Genomic DNA, 22180 nt, shown 5'->3' on the forward strand with positions numbered 1-22180 from the left:
AAACATATTAGAATTTTCTTTTTCCATACTATTATAATTCCAAACCTTTTGTTTCATGCTGAACTCATCAACAGTCTTCCCAGGTTACTCAGTAGGTAAAGAATCTGCCTGCAATGCAGGAGACCTGGAGACACACGTCCAATCCCTGAGTTGAGAAGAGCCCTTGGAGAAGGGCATGGCAACCCACTCCAGTATTCTTGCCTGGAGAATCCCATGGACAGAGGAGACTGGTGGGCCACATACAGTCCATGGGTTCCTCAAATGTGGGACATGAATGAAGCAATGGAGCACAAGCTCATCAATAACCATGTTGTCTTTTGTATTCTTAAACCAAAAAAAGAACTTTCTCAAAAATAAGAAAATAAAGCAATTTTTAAAAATTATTTCATTTGGCATTTATTCAAGTGTGTAATTACCTATGGGGTAAAATGATATTACTTTAAGCAACCAAAAAATTTAAAGTTACAATCTATAGTAACAGCATTTCACTATGGGTAACTTGGGCAGTTAATGAACTCCTTATGCACTTTTTAAACCTTCTCTGTAAAGAAGAAACTATGGAAATAATAATGAAAAAAAGTGCTTGTGTACATATAAATGAAAAGGAACAATGAAAGGGAATAAAATAAAATAACCAAATTATTCAGTTGTTAAATATATAAGACCAACTTTAGAACATTACTGACATCCTAAACATAAAATCGTATAGGAAACCATAAAATTGACTAATAATTAGCTGGTAGCTTGTAGAAATTGTCTTAATTTATATATTTATTATTGTTTTAAACAGTTTTGAGAATATTCAGTATATACTCATTAAGAGTTTACTCCTATAATTTCTTATCATCCTCTCCAATACCACATGAATATGATTTTAAAATAATATTTTACATAGGAGAAATTATGTTTTCCACAGATGAGAAAAGACGTTACAGCTAACACATCTGTACCCCTATAAAAACAGAAATTAGTTTGGCAAGGAAAATGAATTCATATTAAAATATTAAAAATTAAATGTAACGTCATAAAACCTCTACCCAAGGAAAGCCATGAAGTAAGACCATTTATCACACTGATTTAATGAGGCATTATCTTTAATATTGGTTATTTCCTACAATAGAAGGAGTCATACAGCAGAAAGTCTTCATTCTTGAAACATCCTTACCCAACCATTGAGCCAAAGGTACTTCACTGAGAAAAAATTGTATTAAATTATTCTACTAAGAAAATTCAGATTTTGTCTATCCAAAACCAATTTTCTCTCAAAAAGTCATTACCAACTTGTTAACTGAGGTATAAATATTTATTATCAAATATCTGGATCAATAATTCATCTCCTAACAAAAAGGCTTTCAAAATGCAAAATGCGGTAGATACCTCAGTTCCAAACATTCCAAATCTTAAAATTGTAATTGTATTAGAAATGTCATGTGCCTTACTGAAATCTGTGTTTTAATCCCCTCCAAGTTAAATTCCAGTCACAATATCCAGAGTACCATGAAAACCATTTGCAAAGAGCTGGCTCTTCAACTACATAATTCAACTTTTTATGTCAGCTATGTAGCAACTGTACAAGTCAACTGTATATGTCAGCTATATATTTTAAAGAGAAATATAAAATATAGAAATGGAATTTCCATAAATCTAGCTTTAACACTTGCTGGTTTTGTGTTCTTAGTAACTTAAAATAATAAACAATTTCAATTTTTTAAAAGTAGAAAAAGACGCATCTGTCTACAAGGTATAAAAACTATGCTTCTCTCTTTCCTTTATCATATAACAAATAGATGCTAATATATATATAGTTCTATATGAAATTAGTCTAACACACTTGTGATTGCAGTTAATTTAATTGGTTGTCCCTTTTGATAACTAATTTCAATTGTTTCATAATTCTACATTTTATAATGTCTTGGAGACATTACAAAATAAAAAATATCCACAAATGAATGTTGTCTCATTTTTTTTCCCCTTGACAGTCAAGACATCTTTGCTCCTTCTGTAGATAAATGTGTCTTCCACAAACAATCTTTTTTCTGGTAACCTCATCTACAGTCAATATCAATCCTGGTATAGGTAGCAAAAAGAGATATTTTCCTCAAAGAGAAAAATCAAGAATGGTAAGTCAATTATAGAATTGACATCTGTAATACGCCTGAGTCTTTTCTCCAGCCTCCAAATGAAAGGGTTAATCATATACATATTTTTTGAGCAATTTCAACCCAATTACAAACAGCTGTAAAAGTCAGGTTCAATATCGAGATCCAAAGGAAGAAATTCCCTCACAGGCTTCCTCCATTTTTCCTCCCCCACAACGGGTGCCTTCAATAGAGTTCCAACTTCTATAGATCACAGACATTGTTTGCCCAGGCTGACCAATCTCTGAGGCAGGGGTTTTTTCCCTTCAAGATACTTCGTGTTAACAGCTTGAGGGCGTTCAATCAGCACTGCTTTGATCTCAGTTGGAACTATAATTATTTAACATTGTTACATGGATTTCTATAATCCACCCCACCATTAAATCCCTTTTACACCCTCATGTTCTGAGGCCTAATCTGCATCTGTACACTTAGTTTGTCTTCTCTGCTGGTCTCATGAGGAGCCTGTATTCTCCAACATTCCCACTGATGGTTTTTCCCCTCTCTCTTCCCCTCTAATGAAATCATCTTCTTACAAATTGAAAACTGCAAAAAGCATTTGGTCTGTTTTTAAGAGCACCCTATTGAATAACAGTGTCATCCACCATTCACAGCAAACTTTATTTTTTCTAATCCTATGGAATTCATTTACTCAGTGGACTTTTTATTAAAACAATGATAAGCATATATTTGATTTTCTAAATAGGAATTTTTGCAAAAGCATACACAATGAAAAGTTGTCAGTGTTGTGGTAATTTGAACACCCCAGAAGGAGTTAGTAACATTCTGCCCTTTCCTGTTTCTTCAGAAAGTGAACTCAGCACAAAACCAATTGAGAATAGAAATCTCATGAGAACTATTCAGTATGTTTGTCTGAGGAGGTGCGCAGGTTAAGTCCCAAGAAGAAAAGGAGAAAAGGAAAGAGAAATAGGAAGGTACTGTGAGCCCTCAGAAGACCAAAACCGAGAGTTCAGAGGAGAGAGCCCAAGAGAAGTGGGGCTTTTAAGCAGCTATTTTGGACTCTGGTTTTGCTCACTTCTACCATTTTCCTATCCAGTTTTCTTTTCACCTAGTTTATAATTTATACTGTCATTTTATATTGTATGTTTTCCATAAGTCACCCCAAACCCTTTGTGGAATGAGACTGAGCATAAGCAACAAATGTCTATTTTTTTTTTTTTTTAATCTAAAATACTCGAACAATTCCTATTCAACTGGAAGTTTTACTCGGATCAAGAATGTGGAATCCTATGAAACAATCTCGTTTTCTAAACAAAACGGACACAAAGGGACTCATTGTTCTGGCCATGCGAAACCTAAATAAATCTAATGGAGCAGAAACAAAGCTGAAGCAAGATTTAAGACAGAAAAAAAAAAACTGACTATAAAACAAGGGTGATGAGGATGATGATAGAATGAAGTCATGCTTACATCACTTACACAGTACTTACTTTGGACCAGACCCTCTTCTCAGCACTTCACTAATGCAAAGCTCATAAAATCCTACGATGCAGGTACAGTCACCCGTTGGTATCCCCAGGGGACTGATTCTAGGACCTCCCAGCAAGAAAAACAAAATCTTCAGATGATCAAGCCCTTATACAAAATGGTGTAGTATTTGCGTGGAAGCTACACACATCCTTCCATGTACTTTAAATCATCTCTAGATTACTCATAATACTGAATACAATGTAAATATTACATAAATAGCTGTAAATATAAGGAAAATGCTATGTAAATAGTTGCTGCTATAGTAAATTCAAGTTTGGCTTCTTGGAAACTTCTGGAACTTTTCTCTGAGTATTTTCCATCCATGGTTGATTCAATTCAAGGATCTGGAACCTGCAGATAATGAGACTGGGCTGTATATAACACTCCCATTTAACAGATGAGAAAGGTGACATAATTTGACAAAATTTACTCAGCTGTTAAGTGGAAGAGCAGAATCTAAAAGTAATATTCATCTCAGATTGTATCTTCTATTACTTCACTACCCCTACAAGTTTGACCTCACCATTGATCTGAGACTAGGTAAGCTACTCATCACATATTTGCAACGGGGACCTAACTACTCTAATGCTTAACATCTTTACATATAAAATAGGGATAACCTGTCACACTTGCTGTGAGGGTTAAAAGAAGTACCCAAAGACATCAATTTACACAGGAACAAAAAAAAGGAAATGTCATCCAGAGGAATAACACCAGCATGGTTGATCACCACTCTCAATGGACATCCGGGCTGGGACGACATACCTCGTTTTATTGCACTTTGCCTTACTGTGCTTTTCAGATGCTGTGTTTTCTATAGATTGAGGGTTTGTGACCACCCTGTGTTGAGCAAGTCAATCAGCACCATTTTTCCAATAGCATTGCTCACTTCAGGTCTCTGTGTCACATTCCAGTCATTCTTGCGATATTTCAAACTTTTTCATTATTATTGTATTTGTTATGGTCGTCTGTGACCAGTGATCTTTGATGTTACTACGACTCACTGAAGGCTCAGATGATGGCTCGAATTTTTTTTAGCAATGAAGTATTTTTTACTTAAACTCTGTACATTGTGGAAATCTAAAAACTAGACGGGATATAGGTACACTTCCAGCTGAGTTGCTCCGCTGTACTGCAGGAACTAACACAACACTGTAAAGCAACTATACTCCAAGAATAATTTTTTAAAAATAAAATTATATAAAGTATGTGCATCGTTTTTTAGACATGATGAAGACCACATTATAGTGTAAACGTAACTTCTAAATGCAGTAGGAAACCAAAAAAGTTGTGTGATTTGTTTTATTGTGATATTTGCTTCACTGAGGTGGTCTGGAAAAGAAACCACAATATTTCCAAGGTATGCCTCAAACTTAACTTTGTAAGCCTCAATTTCCTCAACTGTAAAATGAGATACAGTGACTGGGGCCAAGGTGCTTAATGAATGGTAGCTCTTAAGGGTATGTTGTTCTCCAGGGCAAAGCCAGATAAATGATAAATTAAACATAGTAACCAAAATGTTGTGACTAGAAAGAAAGTCTTGAGTTCACAAAAATTTTTATCAAAGGATAAATTAAACTTTTTAAAAGGTTTTAATGGAAGATAAAATATATTCTCCTTGCTTGTATTTTAGGGAAGGAAAAAGAACCCCAGTCAGGTGAAAGGATGTCAAAATGTGGTCACAAATAACAGGTGGCATAGTTTAGAAGGGCTCATTGTATGAAAGATGCAGAAAAGCCAGTGATGATGAGCACCACCTCTGGAGTCAAGGTGTTTCATTTCAATTTCATGATTATTTGCTTTGTAATCTTAGGCAAGTTAATGTTCTGTGCCTTGGTTTTCTCTTTTGTCAAGAGGGAAAAAATATTCCTAGAGTGGTTATGAGAGAAAACAATGAGAATTTGCTCTTACACTCCCCATGCCTAAAGCAGTGGCCAGCACCTACTAAACTCTTAAGAAATATTGGGTACTAGAGATATGACTGGAAAGAAGAAAGTTGAAAAGTTCTTGGAGGAAGACAATACTGCCCAACAGAGTTTTACGACCTCAACACTAATTCTAGATGGGTTTCATTTTTAGCATTTCAAGAGAATAACACTGATAACAACATTAATAATAATATCTGAAAAATAAAGGCTTTAACTTTTCTGATTTACTGATTTTACCTTTAACGGCAGTTTTATTTGTATGTCTTTTTTTATTTGTATCTATGTTTTATTTGTATGTATGTTTTTATTTGTATGTCTCTGATTTCTGAAAATGACTTTCTGAGTCCAATGTATGAAATGTCTTGAAATAGATCTATGAATAGTAATAATATTTAATAAGGCCCAAAGAGAACCAGAAGTAGTATTAATTTTGTGTATTTTTATACAATGATTGAAATGTTTCCTGAATTTTTGAAATAGTTACATTAATGTTATCTTCATTTTAATTTATTATAATATCTAATAACTATTTTTCATTTTATTATGTTTACATTTAAAAGTTAAAAATTGAGTAAAATTCAGAAAGCTGAGTTAACTAAAAAACTCTTCTTTAATTTTAAAATATACTAAATTATTCTACCATATATTAATTATGAGTTATGAGCATGAAAAGTAGCCTTAAGTTACATGAGTTTGTAAAATAATTCACTTCCATTTTCCAGACAGAAAAACCTATTTTATAGAAAATTAATTTTGCACATAATTGTAATTATGATTTTTAATGAATGAATAATTTGGCCTTTTCAAAACTATCTACTTATTCTTGAAAATCAAATAATTTTTCCTATCATACATATCAATATATCAAAACTGGGGGAAAAAGGTGCATTATATGTGGCTGAGTGCCTTTTAAAATCTCATATTTATTTTCAACTTTAATATAAAATGTAAAGATAATCATTAAAGTTAATAACTGAAAGAAATTAAAATATTTTTTCACAATGAATAAAGTATTTTTTCTTCTTGCAGAATAAGGGTAAAGGTTCATAAGAAAACTCCTGCCTTTACATTGCTCAATAAAAAATGAGAGAGAGAGAGAGTGTGTGTGTGTGTGTGTGTGAGAGAGAGAGAGACAATGGTTCAGAGCTGAGACGGCTTCTGACCTGCTCCTAGTGCCACTTCCAGATCACTGTTTTCCTGTGCTTGGGATTTCAGGGATAGGAGAAATCCCTGCTTCTTTCTTTACCTCTTTAAACCTACTTTGAACACAAATATTAATGATGCTGGCAACATTTATGACCCAGATCCCTACTGCATTCTGATCCAAACTCTTGCAATACGCTGTTGCCTAGGTGTCCAATGTGCGTCCCTACCTCACTCCTAACCACAGTGCACCATCTCTACTAACGCAGGTACGTCATGCTCCCTCAGCCTGGACTGTTGGAATGTTCTTCGCCTCTTCTCTCCCTCCAGCTGTTAAATGCATCCATACTTAGAAGTAAAGAGGCCTTGACTGGCCTCCCAGTCCAGAGTTTCCCTGGACTTTCTTTATGTTCTCCCATGACTTATATGTCCTCATTCTTCAACTTGGGGTAAAATCTCTATTAACATGAAGTTAAGCCTCTCCTTCTTGAGATCTTTTCCTTCATTCCCTGCAAAACCTCCAACAACTCCCCAGGAGCCAACCATACCTCTGAATTCCAAGGGACCAGTTAGGCCACTGGAGTCCCTGCTTTGCTTTCTATTCCTCGGGGTCATTATTGCACATGGGTCCCGCACAGGATGGTGGACTCCCCGTCTTCACTAAGGAAACACCCAAGTGGACTCAAGTCTTCTACAGTCTTCCATGGCATTCTGCCTTAGACTTCAGGGTTCAGTTCACTGAATTCATATCACATCTCAGATCAGCCATCCTTCTCCAGAGTAGGATCCCAGGACATGTTAGCCGGTCTCACAAAGAGTTCCATATTTAGGAACAAAGGGTGGGAGGGAAAGCCCTCTCTCTTAAAAATAGCCTTCTCTCTTAAAACCTCAAGCCCTATGGCTGACTCCTGGCTTTGCTTGCTCTTCACAAATTGTCCATTTTCCAAAATGTCCTTTCCCTGCCAGTAGACTTTGGTAAAACCCACACAATCGAACCTGTTATTCACTATTCATGACCCAAATTGTCTCTCTTCCAAGAATCATGGGTTGAAGCCCTATCTCCCCATGTCACTGTATTTGGACTTAGGACATTTAAGGAAGTAATTAAGGTTCAGTTCAGTTCAGTTCAGTTGCTCAGTTGTGTCCGACTCTTTGTGACCCCATGGACCACAGCACACCAGGCTTCCCTGTCCATCACCAGCTCCCGGAGTTTACTCAAACTCATGTCCACTGAGTCGGTGATGCCATCCAACCATCTCATCCTTTGTCATCCCCTTCTCCTCCTGCCTTCGATGGTTCCCAGCATCAGGGTCTTTTCAAATGTTCTTCACATCAGGTGGCCAAAGTACTGGAGTTTCAGCTTCAACATCAGTCCTTCCAATGAAAACTCAGGACTGATCTCCTTTAGGATGGACTGGTTGAATCTCCTTGTAGTCCAAGGGACTCTAAAGAGTCTTCTCCAAAAAACCACAGTTCAAAAGCATCAATTCTTCAGTGCTCAGCTTTCTTTATAGTCCAACTCTTACATCCATACATGACCACTGGAAAAACCATAGCCTTGACTAGATGGACCTTTGTTGGCAAAGTAATGTCTCTGCTTTTTAGTATGTTGTCTAGGTTGGTCATAACTTTCCTTCTAAGGAGTAAGCATCTTTTAATTTCATGGCTGCAGTCACTATCTGCAGTGATTTTGGAGCCCCCAAAATAAAGTTACTGTTTCCACTGTTCCCACATCTATTTGCCATGAAGTGATGGGACCAGATGCCATGATCTTAGTTTTCTGAATGTTGAGCTTTAAGCCAACTTTTTCACTCTTCTCTTTCACTTTCATCAAGAGGCTCTTTAGTTCTTCTTCGCTTTCTGCCATAAGGGTGGTGTCATCTGCCTATCTGAGGTTATTGATATTTCTCCTGGCAATCTTGATACCAGCTTGTGCTTCATCCAGCACGGCGTTTCTCATGATGTACTCTGCATATAAGTTAAATAAGCAGGGTGACAACATATAGCCTTGACGTACTCCTTTTCCTATTTGAAACCAGTCTGTTGTTCCATGTCCAGTTCTAACTGTTGCTTCCTGATCTGCATAAGATTTCTCAAGAGGCAGTTCAGGTGGTCTGGTATTCCCATCTCTTTAAGAATTTTCCACAGTTTATTGTGATCCACACAGTCAAAGGCTTTGGCATAGTCAATAAAGCAGAAATAGATGTTTTTCTGGAACTCTCTTACTTTTTCGATGATCCAACAGATGTTGGCAATTTAATCTCTGGTTCCTCTGCCTTTTCTGAAAGCATCTTGAACATCTGGAAGTTCCCGGCTCATGTATTGTTGAAGCCTGGCTTGGAGAATTTTGAACGTGTGAGATGAGGTCATAAGTGTGTAGGGCCCTAAACCAACAGGATTGGTATTCACATAAGAATAGGAAGAGACATCAGGAGTGCATACACACGGAGAAAAAGCTGTGTGCAAACACACTGAAAAGGTGGTGAAGCAAGGAAGAGAAGTCTCACTAGGAATGAGCTTTGTGGGCACCTCGATCTTGGACTTCCAGTCTCCAGAATTGTGAGAAAATAAGCTTCTGTCATTTAGGCAACTGAGTCTGTGATATTCTGTTATGGCAGCCTGAGTAGACTAATGTAAACCGCAATGCGGGGAAGAAGTGGGAGAGTGTGGTTGGTTGCCACACAGAGAGCTCCACAGGCTGCATGTGTAAATCGGCCCCCATCTCCTTGCTCTCTCAGAGAACTGTGAGATGACAAGATAGGAAGTATGCATCCCAAGGAGACAAAGGGCTCCCACACCCAGTCTGAAATACCCTGGCTCTTATATTTGCATAATTAAGAAAGGCTACTCAACTGACTTCTTTTACAACAAAATGGTTTTCAGAAGTCATTATTTCCAGCTATAGGATTAGAAATTGCAGGAGTAATATTTTAAAATGTTATACCATTTATCACCCTGTTTAACAACTATTGCATTAATTATATAACAGCAATTGCTATTTATATATCCAATGTCCCCCTTTCATTAAATTCCCAGAGTAATGAAAATTACTAAAATAGTAATTTTCTTGGAAAGCATATAAAGAAAAATGGGTAGAGGGAAATAACAAACACTCTTATGGCTGAAAATGACTTCCACTTGTTTTTCTCTTCTTTTGGTGAGCTGGCATTGCTTCTGTATAGAAAATAAAATTTAAAAACCTTATGTGCTAAGTCACTTCAGTCGAGTCTGACTCTGCATCTCTGTGGACTGTAACCTGTCAGGCTCCTCTGTCCATGGGATTCTCCAGGCAAAAATACTGGAGTGGGTTGCCAGGCCCTCACTATAAACTTAAATAATTCACTTTTTACTTAAAACACACACTAAAAGAAATGCTGCCAGTCTCACATCCTCAGCCATTTCATATTCTTCGTCTGGTTTATAGTTTACTTAATTCTGCAAAAAATGTCATGTTTCCATCCTTATTATAATTGTGTATTCTTCATTTTATTTTACATTAATACAATGCTCAAAAATGAAACAATGCCGATTAATTCATATGAAAAATTAACTGTAAAAAAAAAGAATTTGTTAAAATTCCATTCAATCAGGAAGGCTTATGACTGTTTTTACTCAGAATGTCAGATCAAAAGAATGTTATATTTCTTGTTAACATCAAGAGATTCTGCCATGAAAACTCAAGGTTTTTGATTCTTGTGTATTTACCCTAATATAAACTATGCTTAGCATCAAATATGTTATTCTCATTACTCTCCTGTATGTGACAATGTATTCGATAATTTTTTTAAAATATGCAGCACTTAGAAATTTTCTTTTAAGGACCCTTAAAATATAGCCTACAGGGAAGTCCACCAAGTACAACTCTGCTGTTAGCAAAAAGCTTAGAATTTCCACATTGAGACTTGCTTTCTTATTCCACCCCCAAATTCTCCAAGAACCTCCAAGAGTCAACCCCACTTCCAAACAACAGGCAAGACCAGTTGGGCTACTACATACCCTGCTTTGCTGCTCAATTTCCAGTAAATGGCTAAAATAACAATAGGGTTTCTTTATTTTTTTCTTAGCTGACCTTTTACCAAGTTCTTTAACTGCTGTTGTACAACAGTTTATAGATGGAACTATTCGTCAGTATAGATTCCTATGCATGACTTGAGGATACTTTGGTTTCCATTATCCTTCAGAAAGCCCAAGAGTGAGGGAAGGACAGTGCCTTCTAGAAAGCAGTGGTACAGTAGGGCAGGTTTAACAGGAAAAATGGAAGCTTCTATACAGGCAAAATGGCAGCACATTTACTATACTTAATATATAAAATATATGTAATTTTGCAAACAACTAAGCATTTCCTATCATTAACAACTGAAGTGTGTCCAGTGTGTATCTGTCACTCTGTCCTTGGGATGACTGAAGAGATTACTACTGCTTGTTTTATCTCATCAGCTTTATGTCTCACCAACAGCATCAGCAAAGCTTCCCTACCGTCTCTGAAAGCTGATGGCTCAGCCACTCTCCTCGCACCCTCCTACTCCACAGTGGATGACCTTCCTCCCCTTTGCCACCACTACACACTGGACGCACCTCTCCAACTGAATCCATAGAAATGGATTTCAATTACCTCATCACTTGTCTTCTTGTACTTCGAGCTTTTTGAAGGTAGTCTGAGCCAAGCCATCATTTTATCCTTGGAGTCTGGCACACAGTTATTCTTCAATAAGTGTTTGAACTAATTAAATTAATTAATTCAATGTCGGTCTGCTAAGGTGCAGGGGAAGAAGTACATGATCTGGCAGGCATATGCAAATTATATTTATGAGTGAGTTGCTTGCTCCAAGAATCAATCTCAGAAACAGTGTAGGAGTTTATTATGAAAACAAAGATAAAACAACCCCCAAGGTCCAAGTGTATTCCTGAGGCTTAAACAAGAATAAAAGTAACACATTAGGAGCTATTATTAGAAAAAAAGGGAAAGCATACCTCTAACACACCACATTTACAGTAAATTTTTATATATTATTATTAAATTTAGCATATCAATTACATTAACATGATAAAACTCAAAAGAAATCCACACATAAAATCCCAGTTCTTAGGAAATAAAAGTTGAAATAATAAAATTTAAAGAAATGAGCAAAATACATTATGTGAAGCCTGATGATCACCTCTTGATAAGACTACTGCTGTATTTCTATGTCTACTGTCCTTCTTCTATCTTTTCTTCATATTTTAGTACAAGTAGTTTATTTTTAATGTAATTCTCAGTATGTGGCTGATATGTATCACGTCTTCACACAGATCTTGAATTTAAATCCAACAATAGTTTACAGCTTATTTTACCAGCCTTCTACCATTCTTTACTATTCTGCAAATTGATATGTAATGGGAAAGAATTAAACACTCTTTCCTTTATGAATAGTATTTAGGGGTAACTGAATAGTAGGTGAGGGAAAGATTTTTTAGAAGGTAACAATGTTAGTTAATAATACAGACCCTGGAGAAGGAAATGGCATCCCATTCCAATATTCTTGCCTGGGAAATCCCATGGACAGAGGAGTCTGGCAGGCTACAGTCCATGGGGCCACAAGAGTCAGACATGACTTAGCGACAAAACCACCACCACCAATAAAACAGAAGGAATGATAAAAATGTGAAAGGCACCATTTTGCAAGCCCTAATGATATACATTATCCTGGCAGTAATCATTAGGTGAAAAGTTGATAGGAAATTTTACAATAGATGGAGGTGAAAATACCTGAACCACTTGATACAATAAACTCACCACAAGTGGAACAGAGGCCTGGCCTGTATATTCTTACTGATATGATGCATTGGAAGGCACCAGAACATATATATAGCACTGTTGCCTACAATATTGAACCTGAATTTATTCAAGTATCTAAATTCAACTACCGAATATAAGAAATGTATTTTATCTGTTAATCAATATTACCCTTTTAAATAATCTTATAGTAAGCTGGATTTAGAAAAGAGGAACCAAAAAAAAGAAAAGAGGAACCAGAGATCAAATTGTCAACATCCATTGGATCATTGAAAAAGGAAGAGAGTTCCAGAAAAACATCTATTTCTGCTTCATTGACTATGCCAAAGCCTTTGACTATGTGGATCACAACAGACTGGAAAATTCTGAAAGAGATGGGAATACCAGACCACCTGAACTGCCTCTTGAGAAATCTGTATGCAGGTCAGGAAGCAACAGTTAGAACTGGACATGGAACAACAGACTGGTTTCAAATAGGAAAAGGAGTACGTCAAGGCTATATGTTGTCACCCTGCTTATTTAACTTATATGCAGAGTACATCATGAGAAACGCCGTGCTGGATGAAGCACAAGCTGGAATCAAGATTGCCAGGAGAAATATCAATAACCTCAGATAGGCAGATGACACCACCCTTATGGCAGAAAGCAAAGAAGAACTAAAGAGCCTCTTGATGAAAGTGAAAGAGAAGAGTGAAAAAGTTGGCTTAAAGCTCAACATTCAGAAAACTAAGATCATGGCATCCGGTCCCATCACTTCATGGCAAATAGATGGGGGAACAGTGGAAACAGTAACTTTATTTTGGGGGCTCCAAAATCACTGCAGATGGTGACTGCAACCATGAAATTAAAAGATGCTTACTCCTTGGAAGGAAAGTTATGACCAACCTAGACAACATACTAAAAAGCAGAGACATTACTTTGCCAACAAAGGTCCATCTAGTCAAGGCTATGGTTTTTCCAGTGGTCATGTATGGATGTAAGAGTTGGACTATAAAGAAAGCTGAGCACTGAAGAATTGATGCTTTTGAACTGTGGTTTTTTGGAGAAGACTCTTTAGAGTCCCTTGGACTACAAGGAGATTCAACCAGTCCATCCTAAAGGAGATCAGTCCTGAGTTTTCATTGGAAGGACTGATGTTGAAGCTGAAACTCCAGTACTTTGGCCACCTGATGTGAAGAACATTTGAAAAGACCCTGATGCTGGGAACCATCGAAGGCAGGAGGAGAAGGGGATGACAGAGAATGAGATGGTTGGATGGCATCACCGACTCAGTGGACATGAGTCTGAGCAAACTCTGGGAGCTGGTGATGGACAGGGAGGCCTGGCGTGCTGCAGTCCATGGGGCTGAAAAAGAGTCAGACATGATTGAGTGCCTGAACTGAACTGAGTAGTAATCTAGTTTCAATTTGTGGCCCATTAATAGCAAGTGTGCATGTCTCTATGTGCTTGCTTTTATTTTCCATCATTTTAAACTACTTCTGCTTCTAGTGTTCATCCCTGTGTTGGTCTTTACTTACTCTTCAGAGCTTTATTAAGTCCCTTTCTGAACCAGACAAAAGAAAAGCAAATAATTACACAGTTTAGGTTTTCTTTCAAATTTTTAGATTTAATAGTCAGTCATATTTTTAGGTATCTTTCCAGACACAATGTTGAGTCAAGGAAAACAATTTTCCAAAAATTCTTGTGCCAAGATAAACATCTAATGCATATGTTTCAATAAAAAGAGTTATCAAAGAGATATCCTGTGCTTAGTTGTTCAGTCATGTCTGACTCTTTGCGACCTATGGACTGTAGCCCTCCAGGCTCCTCTGTCCACGGGATTCTCCAGGCAAGAATACTGGAGTGGGTTGCCACACCCTCCTCCAGGGGGTCTTCCCGATCTAGGGATTGAACCCAGGTCTCCCGCACTGTGGGCAGACCTTCTTTCTAAAAGGGATATCAAAGGTTTTTCTCATACTCTATTGACAAATGTCTTCCTAGAGTGCATGTTGAGAAGAATTCTAAAGCAAATTATGACCCAGGAGGAAGGTACACAGTAGAAATTCTATTATTGGACAAAATTGAGGTGAGTAGTTAATCAAAACAACCAAACCATGGAATGATTTTTAAATAATAATAGAAGTATTATATTACTTATAGAATATAGATTATTATATTAGAAGTATTATATATATGCAAAATAATAAAAGTATTATAATATAGAGTACATTATAATATACAAAAGCACATTTAATAAACATTTGATGTAAGGCCTAGATCTTTCACTGTATTGGATCTATGAGTACACTGATCAGTCCTCCAGTTTCATAAATGTCATTCAAATGCTTCATCTACAATTTCTAGTTTGTTTCGTTAGCGTACAGTGAGGATGTAAAAGCACTTGCAAAGCCATCTACAATAGATTCTTACAATATTTTTATGATTTTCTCCCCACTTCTTTAAGTTACTTTGTCTACACCTAAATGTTTTAGTTATTGCTCTTTACCCAGTCTTGTGAAGGTTTCAATATGGCTGCCATAGAAACAATGTCATATTTTGCAAATATATTTAGGTGGTTTAGACAATATTTAAAATCAATTAAAAATTACAGTAACATATATAGTTGGCAGGCATATAATGACTGCCCACATGATTCTAACTCCTGGTCTCTGCATTGGTTTACTAGAGCTGCTATAACAAAGTACCATAAACCATGTAGTTTAAATAACAGAAACGTATTGTCTTACAATTCTGGAGTCTACAAGTCCAAGATTAAACTTCAGCAAGATTGATTCCTTTGGGGGCTTTGTGAGAGAATCTGTTCCATACCTCTTACCTAGCTTCTGGTGATTTGTTGTCAATCTTCAGCCTTCCTTGGCTTGTAGGAACATCACCTCAATCTCTGCCTTCATTTTCCCAATGTTCTCCCTGTGTATGTGGTCTGTCTCTAAATTTCCCCTTCTGATAGGGATACCAGTCATGTTGGATTTATGGCCTGCCCTAATCCAGTACAACCTTGTCTTAACTAACTACATCTTTAATGACCCTATTTCCAAATAACACCACACTCTTTGGAGAGTTTGGAATTTAAGTCTTCAGCGTGTGAATTATGAGGGGACCTGACTGAACCCACAACAGTTTCAATCAGTAAGTTTCATAGAAAGGGTGGAAATTTTAGTTTAATGAAGGGAGTTTCGAATGTAAAAGATTAATTAATGAATTTCGCCATGAGAGTAGGGTCCAGGATAGGAAAGTACGTGTTGTCATATATTTTTCTGGGATCATGCTATATTTATAAAGCTTGACATTGTATTTTATTTTCCAGGAGTGTGTTTGAGGAAAAAGTCACTGGAAAGAAAAGGTCCAAAATAAATTAATCTCAGCTCATTATCCCTTAACTTGAATTTCTCAATTAAAGTTGTGCAAACAAATGAGGTATTTGCATATTCTAAAACAAGCCATTATTTAAATATCCTTGATTCTCATTGTTGTACATCTGAAGAAAGAAAAATAATGATAAACTGGTATATTTTATACAGTTCCTTATTACTCAAAGACATCTCTTTCCAAACAATAATCATAAGTCCTTTGCCTTCAATCTAACTTTTTCTTTTTTTTTGGTTAGGTTTATGTGTGTTCTAATTCTATATCAGAGTGCAAATTGGAGTAAAGGCATAAGATAAAGAAAACTTTTTCACTGTGTTTATGTGACATGCCATTCTACAAAGAGTAAGGCTTTCATCTTTAATCCGATATCCACTTAACTACACTGTAGAAGATTTATTTTGACCCCCTCTTGTTTCAGAAGGGGCTCAAAAGTCTGTAGCAATTTTTGACACTTTGCTATAATGTTTTTCTAACCCCCCCACCACACACACACTCCTCCCTGCCTCATTTTCATATGGACACAAAGAGTTGGGATAAAATGATGGTTCATTATAGTGGTACAGAGCTCTTATCTTCATCCGGCAAGAGTCATTTCCTTCCAAAGATTGAAATGCAAATGTGAAAATTAATGATAACTGCATTATCTGATAGCAGAGATAATACCAATTCACTGTCAGAGTAATACACAGTCATTCTACGATTTCCTCTGCTTCTCACAATATTCTTCTTACTGTCAGACTATATCTATGGTTAACTATGTTTCATAGGTTTCTGTTAATTTACTTCAAATGGCATTTCCCAGATCTTATATCTACCACATTTTCCCAATCAAAAAGGAAACTAAATCAGAACTGTAATCTCCAAGCCCTTCTTTGGACTAGTAAAGGGGAAAAAAAAAAAAAAAAAAAAAAACCTCTGTATCATTAGTATGTGCTTCCTCACAGTAGTCTCCCGGCTGCCATTCCATTTTGCACAAAACAGTCCCCATCTTTACAGTTTAATTTCAGGCACAGACCACAACTAGCCTTGTCCTCTGCATGCATTCACATTATTGAAAAGCAACTGAAAGGAGGTGACATTACAGATTTCTTGACCAATGTTTAGTCCAGATGCAACAAGTACACATATCTGATTTTATGCTTAACATTTATTTTTGAAAATTTACTTACATTAAAATTTCTTTTACTGAATTATGTTTTAAACCCAGTTGACCAGAACATAGTTAATATAACCCTATGATGATTTCTAATAGCAAAATATGGCAAGGTTAATTCACTATACAAATGTGAGCTCATCATCTGTAAGGCATTATAATGGCTTCTAAGGCACAATTGCCAAAATGATACTAAAAGGAATATTAACAGCTATCTATTGAGCACTTACGAAGCTGTGATCTCCATGTTTTACATAGAAAGTCTCATTAATGATGTAGTAATTACAATTAGTCCCACTTTATAAATAAGGAAACTGAGCCCTTGGAGAGTTAGTAACTAACCCAATGTATCATGAGAAATGCCAGACTGGATGAATCACAAGCTGGCATCAAGACTGCCAGGAGAAATATAAACAATTTCAGATATGCAAATCCACCTCTCTACTGGCAGAAAGTGAAGAGGAACTGAAGAGTCTCTTGATGAACATGACAGAGGAGAGTGGAAAAGCTGGCTTAAAACTCAATATTCAAAAAACTAAGATCATGTTCTGGCAGTTCAATACTCCCTTAATTACTGCATCATACCTAACTGTAATATATGGATAATTAAAGAATATTAAAGGAGAGAAACGGCACCAAAATGACAGTGTGAACACTGGTCAGAATGGCCATCATTTAAAAGTCTACAAATAACAAATGCTGGAGAGGGAGTGGAGAAAAGAAACCCTCCCACACTGCTGGTGGGAATGTAAGTTGGTGCAGCCACCACGGAAAACAGTATGGGGGTTCCTCAAAAAACTAAAAATAGAGTTTCCATATGATCCAGAAATCTCACTCCTGGGAAAAATCTGGACAAAACTATAATTCAAAAAGATACAAGGACTCCTAAGTTCATAGCAGCACCAGTCATTTACAATAGCCAAGACATGAAAACAACCTAAATGTCCATCAACAGAAGGTCACATAATGAAGATGTGGTACATGTACAGAATGGAACATTACTCAGCCATAAAAAAGAATGATACACTGCTATTTGCAACAACATGGATGGAACTAGAGATTATCATACTAAATGAAATCAGATGTGGAAGTCACTTATATGATGTCACTTACATGTGGAGTCTAAAATATGATACAACTGAACTCATTTACAAAACAGACTCATATATATGGAAAATAAACTTATAGTTGCCAAGGGGGAGGTTAGAGGTTAGCAGATGCAAACTATTATACATGGAGTGGATAAACAAGGTCCTTCTGTATAGCACAGGGGACTATATTCAATATTCTGTAATAAATCAGAATGGAAAAGAATATAAAAAGGAATGTTTAATGGATTCATTTTTCTGCACAGTAGAAATTAACACAACATTGTAAATCAACTATACCTCAATAAAAACAAGAGCTTATTGACAGCATCATGTTACATGTTTGGACTTCTCTCTAGCACCTTTCAGCTGTTTAGTGTACAATGTTTGTTCATTAAGTAGTTAAATGTATGAGTACTGGCAGACTGAATTACCTGTGAGGGTGATAAAAGAAAAGGCACCGACTTAAAAAGAAGACTGAAATGATATGAAAGGTATGAAGTAAGTGTCCGACCCTTTGCGATCCCATGGACAGAAGTCCACCAGGCTCCTCTGTCCATGGAATTCTAGGCAAGAATACTGGAGTGGGTAGCCATTTCCTTCTCCAAGAGATCTTCCCAACCCAGGGATCAAATCCAGGTTTCCTGAATTGCAGGCAGATTCTTTACCCTCTGAAGTGAGGTATAGGCAAATGCAGATGAAAAGGAAGAACAGTGGATAACAACTAACATTTGAACTAGATTCTGAGCAAGGTAGTATCAGGGTAATTTTCTTGAGAGAAAAGAAAGAAGAATGAAAGTTGCAAACAGATGTGTGAAATATTGAAATAATAAGGTAATGACTTTTATATTGGCCTCAACTTTATTAGCTTAGTGTGAGTCTAGCACTCCACACAAATATGAAAAACACATAAGAAATTGAAGACTATTCAAATAAGAGTCACAAGTATTTAAACATTAAAGAATTTCACCATCAGAAATCTTTACAAATGGAAGATAATTTTTCTAAAGATTGCTTGCATGCATGTATGTTAAGTCACTTCATCTGTGTCTAACTCTTTGTGAACCCATGGATAGTAGCCCACTAGGCTCCTCTGTCTATGGAATTCTCCAGGCAAGAATACTGGAGTGGGTAGCCATGCCCTCCTCCAGAGGATCTTCCTGACCCAGGGATCGAATCAGCATCCCTTAAGTTTCTTGCATTGGCTGGTGAGTTCTTTACTACTATAGCCCCCTGGAAAGCCCCACCAAAGATTGTTTAGGTTCCACCTTTACAAGTTAGCAGAGGTACAAGCAATTACTAAATGTGCCTTTCAGATGAACAACAAATAGGGAAAAATTGCACTGGGGAATCTGTATTTGATACAAATAGAACACTTTAGATAGAAGGTGATTCATTATGGAATTAAGCCATCAAGAAAAGTTGTGGAGTTGTCTTCAATCAAACTTTAAAAATAAGGTAAATCCTGATCCATCTTAAATGATGTCAGCTCTGTGCCTCAAATTCTTTAGATAATTTCCTTGTCCTTAGATTCTGTTCTATTTTTAGAGAAATATTCTATTTCTATTCTATTCTATTTCTAGTTCTATTCTGTTCATCTTAGGGTGACTGTCAGAACTGGGTGGGAGGTCCTCTTAAAGTTAGAAGACCTTGAAATCATACCTGACTCATCACCTCATGTCTTAACTGACAGTTTATGGCTAAATTCAAAACTATGTGCTTAGCATTACAAAAGCTTACCCTTGTTGTATCAGACATACTAATGAACTTTAAAAAAATGCCAAAAAGAATTTTTAAAGGTTCTGCTTCAAGTCTCAACAATGTCAAAGCCATAATAATGATCATTAGCACTTTATGTGCACAGTTTGGTTTAATTCTCACAAAAGCCTTAAGAGGCATTAATATAACTTTCCACATTTTAACAAATCAGAATAATGGCACAGAGAGATTAAGCAATTTGCCAAAAATTATTCAGCAAGTGAGCAGCAAATCCAGAATTTGAACCTAAACCTTTAGAATCCAGAGCTCGTTTTCTAACATGTATGGAAACCTCGAGAACTTCCTCTCCTTAATACAGTAGTGAAATACCAATAATTTTTCTGAAAAACAAAAATATGGGTAAAAATATTGATGTAATTAGGCTTCCCTGGAGCACAGCAGTAAAAAAGAATCCGCCTGCAAATCAGGAGATGCAGGAGACGTGGATTTAATCCGTGAGTTGGGAAGATCCCCTGGAGAAGGAAACGGCAACCCACTCCAGTATTCTTGCCTGGAAAATCTCATGGACAGAGGAGCCTGGCGGCCTACAGTCCAAGGGGTTGCAGAGTCAAGACATGACTGAACAACTGAGCGTGAGCATGGCTGATGTAATCACTATTCATGCAAAAGGAAAAGTCCAGAAACATCCTGTATAGTTCCTCCTGATTGGAGGAAAGCAATGAATGTTATACCTTAAAAGATACATGTCCAATAGGTAATCTTTTGTTATGAATCAACTTCATTAATCAGAGGATGTCAAAATAATAAACTCCCCTTTATTTTTCAGAACACCTATAGGGAAAAATGTGTTACTGATTTTACAACATACAAAGGATGGATTTCCTCTAGGTATACCTGCTTGGAGGTGCACATTTTTCCTTTAAAGTTTTTGCATATTCAAATGTACCACAGAAAGAGTATATACATTTTCACTGATATCAACTGAATAAAACCAGATACATTAAGTACATTAAATAACTCAAATGTGAAAAATCTTATCATGCTTTACCCTTGCTCCCCTCCTTTTTTACCTAACATGTGACTTTATTTCTGGAAAACATTCCTGAAAAAGGTACCATTGGGTGTTCAGTAAGTGATTAATAATTCACTACCCCTTTGAAATTCACTTACATACTTCCAAGTCATTGGGAACACTGTGGGCCCCAGACTTGAGCGAGGAGGAAAACCAGCCACCTCCAAGTTTGCCCCTTTGAGAGAATCCAGAATGTACCCTTTGCAGGTAGGCATATTAAAAAGGCCATTTAATCTAAATGTAAAAAGTCTTCTAAGTAGCCAATACATACTTAATTCCATGAATGAACAACCATACAACATAAAGTTGACTACATTTTTTAAGTTAAATGGAATCTCCAAGGACAAAAACTTTTTTCCAAAGTTTTTTTCTTATTTTTTTTAATCAAGGGAATTCTTACCTATATTGAGACAGAAGTATTATGTGATAAGGTGAAAATGCCAGATGTCCACATTTTCTTTCAAATGCTTAAAATTTGGTACTATAGTACTTTAAATATAATACATTTTGATCTAAAATCTTGTGTAACACTATGCTATAGTATACATAATACAAACATTTGCATATGTCATAAATAACATTAGAAATGACATCATAATAATCAGATATACTGTATCTTCATTTTTGTTTGCATTTTCCAGCTGCTGGTTTCAGAAAATTACCACTGGAGTTCCTCTCTTCTTCATGCACAACAGAGAGCAATTTGCAAAGTCATGCAAGGGTGAAAATGTGATTGAAATATAGGGATCTTTCTTAATGAAAAATGTTACTGCTTTGGAAATTATGGCTAAAACTATTTTAAAACTCGTGTATATCCTTAAGCGCTATGACATAATAGTCTCCATTTATAAATATACCATAAACTGCAAATTAGTTGGCACCAAATAAAGTTGGCATAAAGGTTTTTTTATCCACAGGGTTCTTATAACTATATACTTTTATAAAATGATGCTGGTGTTTTAGAGTATTTTAAGTTAGTTTTTCTTTTTCTTGAAATAATTAAATATCAAGGTCTTTAAAACTGAATTTATTTTTCATTTGTAAAAGTGAAAATGTTACCAAAACCTTGAATCAAAGGGGAGTATCTGTTAATATTTTCTAAACTTCTAAACACATACTGTGACTGAATCTATAACTTACAACATGACTAAACTAAATGAATTTCTTTGGAGTACTGTTATTGTTTGAAGCTTTAAAAGTATGCCCAGTTTAAAGAATGGATATGGCATAAAGTATCTGTTCAAAGAAAATGCAAGTAGAATTGACTAAATTCTTACATTAATATGAAAGAAAACAAAGATGAAAACTT

The 22180-nt window shown here is 36.1% G+C and overlaps 1 protein-coding gene across 2 annotated transcripts in view; it reads right to left on the bottom strand.

Moving 5' to 3' along the window:
• The window catches only part of ZFPM2 (zinc finger protein, FOG family member 2), a 502740-nt gene that overhangs the window by 358490 nt on the left and 122070 nt on the right, over positions 1-22180 (bottom strand). The gene's annotated exons all lie outside the window — the stretch shown is intronic.

This window comes from Cervus elaphus, chromosome 21 (genome assembly GCF_910594005.1).
Source record: "Cervus elaphus chromosome 21, mCerEla1.1, whole genome shotgun sequence".
Taxonomy (NCBI): Eukaryota; Metazoa; Chordata; class Mammalia; order Artiodactyla; family Cervidae; genus Cervus; species Cervus elaphus.